At 44.4% G+C, this 13,092-nt stretch overlaps 1 long non-coding RNA gene and 1 other non-coding gene across 2 annotated transcripts; one reads left to right on the top strand and one right to left on the bottom strand.

Annotated features, from left to right (window-relative positions):
* Positions 1-484: 484 nt before the first annotated feature.
* Positions 485-4,063, bottom strand: LOC148683175 (uncharacterized). Its single transcript, XR_015947562.1, has 2 exons — positions 3,915-4,063; positions 485-1,474 (listed from the first exon to the last, which is right to left on the bottom strand). It is a non-coding gene; the product is annotated as an uncharacterized LOC148683175 (long non-coding RNA).
* Positions 4,064-9,839: 5,776 nt separating this feature from the next.
* TRNAK-UUU (transfer RNA lysine (anticodon UUU)) lies at positions 9,840-9,912 on the top strand. Its single transcript has one exon. It is a non-coding gene; the product is annotated as a tRNA-Lys (tRNA).
* Positions 9,913-13,092: the final 3,180 nt, after the last annotated feature.

The raw sequence follows: 13,092 nt of genomic DNA, 5'->3' as shown, positions 1-13,092 counted from the left end.
CTCCTATCTGGGATGGCCATCCTCTTCCACCAAGCACACAGCTTCGGGGTGTGTGTGTGTGTGTGTGCACATGGACCGATGAGGGTGGGAGGGGACACTTGCCTAGCTAGCCAGATCAGCCAAATCAACCTTGGTGATCAATGGGGCAATAGATGTCGCAGCCAGGTCGCCCTCACATCCAAACATATAAAATCATAACTACCTAATACTTATTGTGGTGGTGTTTGCTGCTGCTGAAACAAATAAATAATTCTGGCAGCTTGTCCCCTACATTCCTGATTTATACTATTACATGCGAGGAAACTTTGTTTTATAATATTTATGGGTGCTGTTCTTTTTAGATGTAGGTCTGTAGCCAGCTAAGTCCTACTCAGTGTAGACCTATTGGAAATAATGTATCTAAGATAGACATGCCCTCTATGCCTAGGAGTGAAACCTAGAAATGAGTAAAAAAAATGAAAAATGAAAATAACCAAAAATATAATTATGATGCAGATAGATAGCGTTTATTGTAGTGGAAAGAGGAGACCATGGAAGCATTTCTTAGGTGAGCGGCTTCAAATAGGTCGACAATCCTTTCAGCCACAAAAGAGTTCAATGACAAAGTGACAGGTGATTTTGTAATTGACACAAGGCAAAGGTACACAGGGGAAGGAAGAGATTCTCAGGTAAATGGAAGCATCAGAACTCTTGCAGGCCAGAAGCATATTCAGAGTAGGGTTTCCAGACTCAAAAGAGAGCAGGGCAATTAAAGGCACAGAGGTCCTGTCCTCTATTGAGTCTGGCAATCCTAATTCAGAGTGCCATCAATGAGTGATAGAAAGGAAACAGAAAGGATGCGCTTAAGAGAGATAGAAGGAAAGCTCAAAGAAACATTGATCAAGGATGTGTAGCCAAGAGTGTCAGAGGTGCTGAGCAACCCTTTGATGCAATCCATCCTGGTTTGTCTGGATGGTGGAGGTTCAGCATTTCTGACACCATACAAGCATAGAATTGGGGAGTTGGATGGGACCGCAAGGGCCATCTAGTCCAACCCTCTGCAATGCAGGAATCTCAACTACAGCATCCATGACAAGTGGCCATTAGACGTTGATCCATGATGTGCATTTCAGGTCTCATTCCCCACACCCCATTCCTGTGGGGGATCACAATCCCATTCGAAAGAGAGACAAGCTCATCCTCGTCTCAGGATAGGAACTGTCACTGGACGAGAAGGGGGATTGTAAGCAAAAGAATTTGGTTGCATCATTGAAGGCAGCTGCAATACTGATGAAGGAGCGAGCATGCTGGCCTGACTTATCTGGGCAGGGGTGAGGCTGGGGAGAGTCATGGGTGTTCCTGGGTTCACTACATCAATCTCCATCGTCAGCGTTATTATCATCGTCCTAAGTGGTCCGTTGGGTTCCTGCAATATTATTTCAATAGGGTAGCACATTCTCATAATCGTAGTCATCGTAGAACAACTGGTGTGAATCTGGAAAAAATAACATGGACGTGTTTAAGATGGTGTATACACCAGGGGTCAGCAAACTTTTCCAGAATGGGACGGTCCACTTGCCCTCAGACCTTGTGGGTGGCTAGACTATTTTTTGGGGGGGTGAACGAATTCCTATGCCCCACAAATAACCCAGAGATGCATTTTAAATAAAAGGACACATTCTACTCATGTAAAAACACCAGGCAGGCCCCACAAATAACCCAGAGGTGCATTTTAAATAAAAGGACACATTCTACTCATGTGAAAACACGCTGATTCCCGGACCGTATGTGGGCCAGATTTAGAAGGCGATTGGGCCAGATCCAGCCTCCGGGCCTTAGTTTGCCTACCCATGGTGTACACTAATGTCTACTAGGATTCTGTTTTAATTACAAATTTTGCATCAATAAATACTTTGAGCAATCTTTTCTCAAAGTGGTGTCCAATTACATCACAGGAAATAGTAAAATATAGCAAGCAGATAGCTTTTTTTTTAACATGGTGATATACAGACAGGTAGCAGACAAAAAACTCATCCTCCCACTTTTTTCTCTCTCTTTGTGTGGAGAATGAGGTCTTGGTTCCTCACATACCTGTATGGCAACAGCATGAGGCAAGTCAAAACTACAGATTTGAGGAGGAGGGGGGGGGGCGTATACAAGTTCAAAGAGTGACTAGTGGTGTTAGGTCAGGCACCCCCAAACTTGGCCCTCCAGATGTTTTGGGACTACAACTGCCATCATCCCTAGCTAACAGAACCAGTGGTCAGGGATTATGGGAATGGTAGTTCCAAAACATCTGGAGGGCCGAGTTTGGGGTTGCCTGCCTTAGGTGGTCCTTGGTTACTTTGTTAATGGCTTAGTCAGATAAAAAAACCTCTCCTGTACAGTCATACCTTGGAAGTCGAACAGAATCCATTTCGGAAGTCCGTTCGACTTTAGAAACACTCAGAAACCAAAGCACGGCTTCTGATGGGGGGCAGGAAGCTTCTGCAGCTGATCGAAACCCACAGAAGCCCCATTGGATGTTCGGCTTCCAAAAACAGTTCACAAACGGGAACAGTCACTTCTGGGTTTGCGGTGTTCGGGAGCCAAAGCATCTGAGAACCAAGGTACAACTGCATTTCCCTTACTATGTGCACAGAGTGAATCCTCATTCCTCATAATGCACTTTGTGTCCCTGAATCAGACAAGCCACTCAGGCTAAAACAAATCCATTACAGTATTTCAGCTACGTAAGTATTTTCATGTTTCCACTGCAATACACACCAAATCTATGAGAAAAATGTGAACGCTTGCAACTTTCTCATTACCCTGTGCCCCCCCCCAAAAAAATAAAAAAATAAAATAGGCTAGTAGCACCTTAAAGGTAAAGGTACCCCTGACCATTAGGTCCAGTCGCGGGTGACTCTGGGGTTGCATGCTCATTTTGCTGTATAGGGCAAGGGAGCCGACATTTGTCCACAGACAGTTTTTCCAACTCATGTGGCCAGCATGACTGAGCCGCTTCTGGCGAAAACAGAGCAGCGTATGGAAACGCCCATTACCTTCCCGCCGGAGTGGTACCTATTTATCTACTTGCACTTTGACATGCTTTCGAACTGCTAGGTTGGCAGGAGCTGGGACCGAGCAGCGGGAGCTCACCCCGTCACAGGGACTCGAACCGCCAACCTTCCAGATGTCAAGTCCTAGGCTCAGTGGTTTAGACCACAGCACCACCTGCGTCCCTAGTAGCACCTTAGAGACCAACTAAGTTTGTTCTAGTCATAAGCTTTCCTGTGCATGCACACTTCTTCAGATACTTTGAAACAGAAGTCACCAGACCCTTATATATAGTGGGAGGGTGGGATGGGTTTTTTCTCAGAAGGGTAGTGGGAGATGGCTGATTGACTCAATGGGTAAAGGTAAAGGTACCCTGACAATTAGGTCCAGTGGCGGACGACTCTGGGGTTGCGGCACTCATCTCGCTTTATTGGCCGAGGGAGCCAGCGTACAGCTTCCGGGTCATGTGGCCAGCATGACTAAGCCGCTTCTGGCAAACCAGAGCAGCACATGGAAACGCTGTTTACCTTCCCGCTGGAGCGGTACCTATTTATCTACTTGCGCTTTGACTTGCTTTCAAACTGCTAGGTTGACAGGAGCTGGGACCAAGCAACAGGAGCCCACCCCGTCGCGGGGATTCAAACCGCCAACCGCAAACCTTCTGATCGGCAAGCCCTAGGCATCCCTGACTTAATGGGTTTGGTAAACCTATTGGCGACTGTTAATGACTGCAATTAGTCCTACAGGAAAAAGCAAGGGATAGTATGCAGATGACCAAAAATAGCTTTAGCCGTTCCTTGAGTTTTCAAAACAGAATCCCTAGCAAATCTACTCCAGAGTCACAGAATGTCTCAATACCCTTTTCTTTTGAGAGTTTTGATTGAAAGACAACTTACCAACAGCAGGAAAGGCTGAGCAACCGAAGTCAAGGGAAGCTGGAAGACACTGGTGAGGAATACAGAAATGTCTGGAGCATTTATACCATTTGCCTTTGGCTTCCACGCCTTAAGTCAGTGTTGCTCTTTCCTAATGGGCACTTGGCGCAAATGCCTAGAAATCTCACAAACATTTTTCTTTCAATAATTAACCCAACGGGGGAAGAGTGCAATCTCATTCAAGAGTTTATATTTCATTATAGATTTTTATAGTCCCTGGTGTCCCTGGCACATATCCTTAATTACTAATGCCACATTGTCTCAACCCTTATGTTATTTGATTATACAAAAGGACGCAAATGTGGGTCACACCGAGTGCTTTTTCCTGGGGGGACGCAGGGGGACGCGTACCCCTAAACATTTTGCGTTTAAGGTCTATGTTTGGCCTCATTGAGGGGCAGTATTTCAATATGAGTAGGAAAATGAGAATAGCCCTAGACATTTTTTTAAAGAAAAAAAGCACTAGTCACATCCATTGTTTTCAGATTTTAAAATGCCCAGTTTTTTAAACAAAATCTCAAGGTTTCTGGGGTTTTATTTTCAAAAACAATAAGTATTCCCATCTGCAAAGTTCCTTGTACTTTTCTTGACATATGCCTCTATGCCTCTCTTGATATATGATCATGTTTAGCCTGGTATATGTTTTCCATATAAATTATTTCTAAGAGATCATAATTACACACATACAGTAACAATTACAAAGAAGGTGGCAGGCTTGTCCGTTCCCCTAAATTTTCAATATTTTTGTTTATATAGGCAGTCTGAGAAAAAAGAAAAAGAAGGAGGCTTCTCTAATCATCTCCTTTTTCTTCCAGCACCCTCAAGAGCCAGTGGTAGTCCCCATCTCTCAACAACAACAACAACAACAACAACAACAACAACAACAACAACAACAACAACAGACGCTGAATACATAGGCACATTGCACAGACATGGAATTGGGTAGCACTGAGCTGGCAGATACCAGGCGTTCCACTGCAATGTTTGCCATGATTCAGCAATTATTTTGGCTCTGAAACCGTAATGAGAAAAACAATAATGCTGCAAACTAATTAAAAATAACACAGAGCCTCCCACAATGAGGCAGAATGTAAAACGTACATGTAACTTGGTTCGGAATGAAAGGGAGCTTCTTGCAACAGATTCCACGGCAGTTCTGCAGGCTTCAGATTGCAGGCACACTAATGAATGGATTACATTCCAAACGGGATGGATGCAACGCTCATATTCTTCTTTGCACTGTGACCCAATATGCTGCATTAAGAGACAGATTCAGAAACCCAGTACTAAACTCAAATCCACCATAGTCTCTAATCTTGGTAACTATTAATATAAAGTTATGCTCGTGTGTGTGTGTGTGTGTGTTTGTGTGTGTGTGCGCGCACACACACACACACACACACACACATATATATAGTGTTCTATTCCCTCCTTGAACTCCCTGTTTTTAGGATTCCTGGAGACTTCTGGTTGGCTACTGGGCTAGATGCACCTTTGCTTTGATCCAGCAGAGAATGACCAGAAGAACAGCAGACCAGTGTCATTTATACTTTGAAATGTGTGCACTTCAATTTTTAGCCTTTTGTGGACTTGGTACCATAAATTTGTACCTTTCTATGCATTCTGAAGACTGGATGAAGCAGCTTGAGTGTGCTTTATCATAATAGGTTTCTATGTGGTAAGCACTAAGTGCTACTCAGAGTAAAACCATTGAAATTAAAGGACCTACGCTAGCCATCTTCTTTAACACCAGTGGAAGTGTTCTGAGTAGGAGTAGCACTGGGAGCACACCATGACCCAAATACCAAATCGCATTGGGCTTAATTATAAGGATCCAGGCATCAATTAAGTCAGGTTGAAATAGTTCAAGATTGATGCAGACCAGACTGGGATCATCTGGGGCTGTTAAGAGGATAAGAATCAGACAGAGCATAGAAGCTGTGAAGCCGTGCCCCACATGTTCAATGTCTCCACTCAACAGCTGTTGAAAGGAGGCATCATACTTGCCGGGTGCTGGGTGCTTCTTCCCAAGCATGCCTTCTTTGGAGAAAAAACTCTTGTGAAAGACCATCCTGCAGAAATTAACCCCCCTGGGTCGCTCATGGGGGTTGGGGGAGAGAGACGCCATGTCTCCTTTCTGTCAGCCGGCTTGATAACACAGCACACAAGACGTATTCGGCTTGAATATTTACTGCAAAACAAGTCATTAGCCACAGACCGCTCCCACCAAGCAGCCATGCATCAAATCAAGTTGACTCTTCTGAAGAGTACTTCCGGCACCTGCAGAATATCCTGAAATTCTGACTCTTATGTTTCGTGGTTTGTTTTCTGTCTAAGAATGTCCCCATTCGTCTAGTCTTGGGACTAACAGGGTCAGCAAACTCCCCTTCTGGTGAAGAACTACTCCCTCTCATATGTGCCGAGTGTGATTGAGATTCTTGAGAGAGCTTGCTCCCATCCAGCCTGCCCTTTCCGAGCTGTTAAGCTGCATTCCTACCAACTCCCAAGAGAGGAAGGTTTGTCTGCCCACTAGTTCCAGCTGTCTGAGAAATCTGCAAGCAGGCAAACCTTGTTGGCCCTTAATTTTCATCTGTTAAACGGAGCTCTTAGTTCTGATTACCCAGCTGAATTTACTTTCTGGTCAGGTTCCCGAGCCTCTACCATTGATTTTATCTGGACATCAGTAGAGTTGATTCCCAAAATCACTAACTTTAAGGTGGTAACGAGGCTGGAAAGTGATCATTTTCCCTTAGAACTTTCCCTGACCCTGGCTGGAAATCTGGACACGTATTCCTGTGTGCCTTTAATAAACAATCAGCTGCAGATGAGGCCTATTGCCTCAAAATGGACCGACAAAATGGCTCAACGGATAAATGAATTCCTTTGGTCTGACCAACTTCAAGCGACAAGGGACTCCCTTATCCAGGCAGATGAACCACTGCCAATATATGATAAGCTAGTAGATCTGCTAAAACCATCTATGGCTCGGGTTCCAGTAATGAATAGTAATCATTTCCCTCATAAAAAGTGGTTCGATGAGGAATGTAGACACTTTAAGAGCCGTCTGTATAATGAATTCTTGGCATATAGGGCATCAAATGATCCCGTGCCTAGTAGTCACCTTATGAACCTCAAGAGAAAATATAAAGCTCTATTAAAGGATAAGAAGCTTGCGGCAGAAAAAAACAACTGGAACAACCTTCTAAAAGCTGCAGAGAATAGAAATCCCTCCTCCTTTTGGTATCAAATTTCCCAATATCTGGGCAGACCGTCGATAAGGATAGAACCCCAAATTTCAGCTGACACCTGGGAGAGCTTTTTCGCTGATTTATATGCAGCCCATGCTGCTGGCGGAGAAAGACCAGATTTGGCCCCCATGCCTGAGTGGGACCCAGTTACCTACTCTGAAGTGGAAACACTTATAGACCAATTTAAGGCGGGCAAGGCACCCGGAGATGACCTTATATCCATTGATGTTATCAAAGCTAATAAGGATTGGTGGTGCCCACTCCTAGCAGCACTTTATACTCATATAAATAAAACAGCGAAGTTCCCCCCAAGCTGGAACTCAGCACTGATTGTATTAATACATAAGAATGGGCCGCATACTGACCCGGCCAATTTTAGGCCAATCAGCTTGCTGAATGTTATCGGGAAGATTTACTCAAGGTTTCTGCTCAATAAATTAATGATCTGGATGGAGAGCAATAATATTATCGCAGAGGAACAGGCGGGTTTCCGCCCTGGAAGATCGACAACAGACCAAATTCTAATCCTGAACCATCTGGCCGACAAATATGCTGGCAAAGGCCTAAAAGCCCTCCATGTCGCCTTTATCGACTTTAAGCAGGCCTTTGATCTAATCCCCAGGAACCAGCTATGGACAAAACTGGCAGCGACGTCTATTGACCGCCGCCTCCTTTTGCTGATTATGAATCTGCATACAAATACCTTCCTGAGAATTAGGCTAGATGGCAAGGGGCTAGTCTCTAATCCGGTTGCCACCACTAGAGGAGTAAGACAGGGCTGCTTGCTTGCCCCTGCCCTATTTAATTTCTATATTAACTCTCTAGTGGCCCATATGACCAATGCTGCTTTCCACCCGCCAAAATTAGCAGGTAGAGCCTTGAATGTCCTCCTGTATGCGGATGACGCCACCCTTTTAGCTACCTCCCCCATTGGGTTAAGGAGGATGCTTCGAGCTCTTCATGAATACGTGACCCAACACGAGCTCCATCTTAATTATGCCAAGACCAAAATAATGGTCTTTGCTGCTCGACCAAAACCTAATTTGTGGTCAATTAATGGTATTCCCATAGAGCAGGTTAGTTGCTTCAAATACCTGGGTCAGATAGTTCGATCAAACAGGTCCTTCTTGGCACACAGAGAATATATAGCCGCAAATGCTTCTAAAGCAGCTCTGTTGATTAGATCCCTGTACTCCAAGAAACAGGCACAAACAGTGGATGTTGCCCTGCGACTCTTTAAAATGAAAGTTCTCCCACTACTTTTGGTGGGCATTGCCTTGGGTACGCGTAGGGACTTTGTAAGATTGGAATCCATCCAATCACAATTCCTCAGGGCCATTCTCAGGATCCCCCCTTCTGTTGCGGGTGCGATCATGAGATTGGAGACCGGTTGCCAAGCCTTTACGTATGTGGCCCTGAAAGCGAAACTATGGCTATGGCTCAAACTATGTTTCAGACCGATGGGTTTGGCCCCCCTGATTCTGAGGGATAATTTTAAATCTCCTTGGGAAAGGGAAGTGGTAGAGGAAGTGCAAAAGTGCGGCCTGTCCTCCCTTTATATTGAGTCCATGACGTACAGTCGCGCTAAAGCGATGATCGCTCAGAGATTGGGGGATATCGCCAGACAGGAGGACATAGCCCGCGTGAAATCTGGGATGTTTTTAGGGGAGCAGGTGTATCGGTCTGCACCAGCCCGTTACCTGGCGGATATCCACTACGTGGAATACCGCAGACTAATTACTGCGGCTAGACTGAATGTCCTTGATTCGGCGGTTTTGAGGGGAGGATTTGGAGGAGTCCCATACGGTCAGAGAATGTGCCATTGTGCCTTGAGTGAGGTAGAATCTACAGAACACATTCTACTGAGTTGTCCCTTTTATAATGATTTAAGACAATGTCTTATAGCCCCGTATTTACCCCAGTTTAGTTCCCGACTAAGAGAACGGCAGGCAGCATATTTGCTAAACAAGCCCACTGTGAAAATAACCTTCTCTGTGGCTAAATTCCTCTCACTGGCGCTCAAGTGTCGGAAACGTATAATCGAATGTCTTGATGTGGGTTACTTGTAGGAGGTTTAGTAGCGCGGTCATACCCCATTTATGTATCCCGCTGATGCCCTCAGTTTTATATTTTTATATTTTTATGTATCCCTCTGATGTCTTCAGTTTTATATTTTTTTATATTTTTATGTATCCCTCTGATGCCTTCAGTTTTATATGTTTATCTTTGTATTGAGAAATGTTTTTGTTCTGACTATCGGTCGAATAAAGTATATTGATTGATTGATTGATTGAAATCTGCAAGCTTCTCTGTTCTCCCTCTGTTTGACTTCTTTCTATCTGAGGCTGCACTTCTTGGCTTTGGGTTGGCGTGTTCATGACACCTTTCCCTGTCTGCTTCCAGCCATATGTTTAGTTAGGTGTGTTTTTTTAAAGCCGCCTCATTAAACATTACCCCGTGCCCCAACCAATTTGGGATAGGGATCCAGGGTGCCGTGTGTTGTCCCTAGTTTGCCCCAGAGTGAGTTGGGCTTATTGGGGGCTGTGTCCCAAGCTGGTAGGGAATGTTGGGTACAGAACAATTCATTAGGAACATCCATATTAGATTGAATGGCATATAAGAAGTGGGGAAGCATGAAGCTGGGATAGCTCAGTTGGTAGAGCATGAGGCCTTTAATCTCAAGGTTGTGGGTTCAAGCCCCACGTTGGGCAAAAGATCCTTTCATTTGCAGGTGCTGTACTACATTCAGTCTAGAATGTAGGGATGATATGATAGCCATGTTCAAATATATAAAAGGATGTCATATGGAGGAGGCCACCTCATGAGAAGAGAAAAATCCTTGGAAAAGACCCTGATGTTGGGAAAGATTGAGGGCACTAGGAGAACGGGAAGACAGAGGACGAGATGGTTGGACAGTGTTCTCGAAGCTATGAACATGAGTTTGACCAAACTGCGGGAGGCAGTGCAAGACAGGAGTGCCTGGCGTGCTATGGTCCATGGGGTCACGAAGAGTCGGACACGACTAAACGACTAAACAACAACATGGAGGAGGGAGAAAGGTTGTTTTCTGCTGCTCCAGAGAAGCGGACACAGAGCAATGGATTCAAGCTACAAAAAAGAAGATTCCACCTAAACATTAGGAAGAACTTCCTGACAGTAAGAGCTGTTCAACAGTGGAATTTGCTGCCAAGGAGTGTGGTGGAGTCTCCTTCTTTGGAGGTCTTTAAGCGGAGGCTTGACAGCCATCTGTCAGGAATGCTTTGATGGTGTTTCCTGCTTGGCAGGGGGTTGGACTGGGTGGCCCTTGTGGACTCTTCCAACTCTATGATTCTATGATTCTAGATCACCCTTGTGATCCCTTCCAATTCTACAATTCTACGAATGAATAGTTATTTCATCCGCATCATCCCCAAAACCACATCTGTTTTGAGCATCCACACCCCTCCTCAAACCTGAGTTTCATTCCCACAGACAAGATAATGAAATGGAGACAATAGAACCACTATTGTGATGCAGATAATTATATTGAAATATTTATAAGGTGAGCAGCTTCAAGAAGGCCAAGAAGGCTGTGTGGTGAAATGTCTCATTGAGGAATCATTTATTTCTGTTCGTTCACAGCTTCACTTTCTCGAGTCAGTCTGAAAGATCCAATTGCCATTTGCAATCTCCCTTCCATCCCTGTATACTTGTGGCATACAAAGGACAGGTTCATTTGGCTATGATAAACTGGGCAAAGGACTTAGGACATAACATAGAAATGGCAGATTGGGAGAGTCTATGGAGAACAGATTTGAAATTCACAGCATGTTGTACGCTGAAAGAAAATCATATGAAAATGATGTTCTGATGGTATATGACTCCTATTAAGTTATCCAAAATGTATAGAACAAGCGGCAATATTTGTTGGCAGTGCAAAGAAAATGAGGTTACCTTTTATCATATGTAGTGGTCATGCAAGATAAAGTCTTTTTGGGAATTGATATACAATGGATAGAAAAAAATGTTTAAAATAACATTTGTCAAAAAACTAGAAACATTTCTATTAGGAATTACAGGTTCTGATATCCCAAAAGACCAGAAAAGATTGCTTATGGGTGTGACAACGGCTGCAAGGATGCTACTAGCCCAAAGATGGAAAGAACCAACCATTCTGACCAAGGGAGAATGGCAAACCCAACTGCTGGACTATGGCAAAACTGTCTGGGAGATTCAGGAATCCAGAAGATAATGACTTTTACAAAGGATGGGGAAAATTTATAACTTAGTTAGGAGACCATTGTAAACAAATAAAAACAGTACCTGGACTCTAAAAGTAACTTGAAAAATGAAATGAAAAATATGGATAATTCAGAGAGATGGAAACTGTGGAGAATGTAGCTTTAGAAAGGGGATGAGAGGAAGTCACACGATCCAGAGAATCTCATATATGGAGATGGTAAAAGTGTTTTTTTTTATTATTTTGAATCTGTTATTGTATTAACCAATGAAAAATATTTTTTTAAATCCCTGTATACTTGCGATCATGTCTGTGACCTTTGGCTCTGTGGGAGTCCCATCAACCACATCTCAAGAGGACGCCTTTCATTTGCTTCTATGTCATTCGGGAAGACTGCCTGTTCCCTGTTAATTGCAGTGTGGTATGATTTCTGCCTCCCCTTGATTAATACTTAGGAGGTGTAATAAAATAACACTAATAAGGTGGTGCTGGCTACAATTGTGGTGGTGCGGCAATTGCCAATTGGAGCACTTGCCTGTTGCCCTTTGCTGCACTGTTTGTACTTTCTCGGTGCCTCCTGCCTCTTGGAGGAGGAAGGTATTGCAAAGATCATCTTTCACACATTTCACTCCAGGGCATACGCTATACTTCCTCATTATTATTCATTACAGTTAGGAGAGCCAGGCAAAGAATTGTGAATGTTTTCTTTGATCCTTCGGCACTTACCCAACTAGTCAATTCATTAAGCATTAAAGGATGGGTATTACTGAAACCTTGATCCAGCAGTCTTGTTGGATGCCGTTCGGTTGGAGGCAGCAATGCTTCTGAATATCAGTTTCTGGAAACTCCAGGAGGGGGAAGTCTTGTTGTGCTTGCGGATTTTTCTTGGGGGGCAGGGTGGTGTGGAGGACTCCCTGGTCCTGAATGGGGTAACTGTGCCTCTAAAGGTTCAGGTGTGCAGGTTGGGAGTCATTTTGGACTCACAGCTGTCCATGGAGCCACAGGTTAATTCTGTATCCAGGGCAGCTGTCTACCAGCTCCATCTGGTACGCAGGCTGAGACCCTACCAGCCCGCAGAATGTCTCGCCAGAGTGGTGCATGCTCTGGTTATCTCCTGCTTGGATCTTCTGGTGGTTCCCTCACCGGAGCTGGACCTCAGTGTCCAAACTGAACAATGGGGGTGGAGACACTCCTTCAAAGTGTTGGAGCTGACCTTTAAAGCCCTAAACGGCCTCGGTTTAGTATACCTGAAGGAGCGTCTCCACCCCCATCGTTCTACCCGGACACTGAGGTCCAGTGCCGAGGGCCTTCTGGCGGTTCCCTCCCTGCAAGAAGCGAAGCTACAGGGAACTAGGTAGAGGGCCTTCTCGGTGGTGGCACCTGCCCTGTGGAATGCCCTTCCACCAGATGTCAAAGAGAAAAACAACTACCAGACTTTTAGAAGACATCTGAAGGCAGCCCTGTTTAGGGAAGCTTTTAATGTTTAATAGACTACAGTGGTACCTCGACTTACGAATAACTCTACTTACGAATGTTTCTACTTATGAACGGAGCTCCGTCCGCCATCTTGGATGCAGTTTAGATAGGATTTTTTTGACTTACAATTTTTTAGATAGGGTTGCTTCAACTTATGAATTTTTTCTCCCAATCCATTCCTATGGGATTCGACTTA

This window comes from Zootoca vivipara, chromosome 16 (assembly GCF_965207765.1).
Source record: "Zootoca vivipara chromosome 16, rZooViv2.hap1.1, whole genome shotgun sequence".
Classification (NCBI taxonomy): domain Eukaryota; kingdom Metazoa; phylum Chordata; class Lepidosauria; order Squamata; family Lacertidae; genus Zootoca; species Zootoca vivipara.
This window is presented reverse-complemented; position numbering and strand designations above follow the sequence as displayed.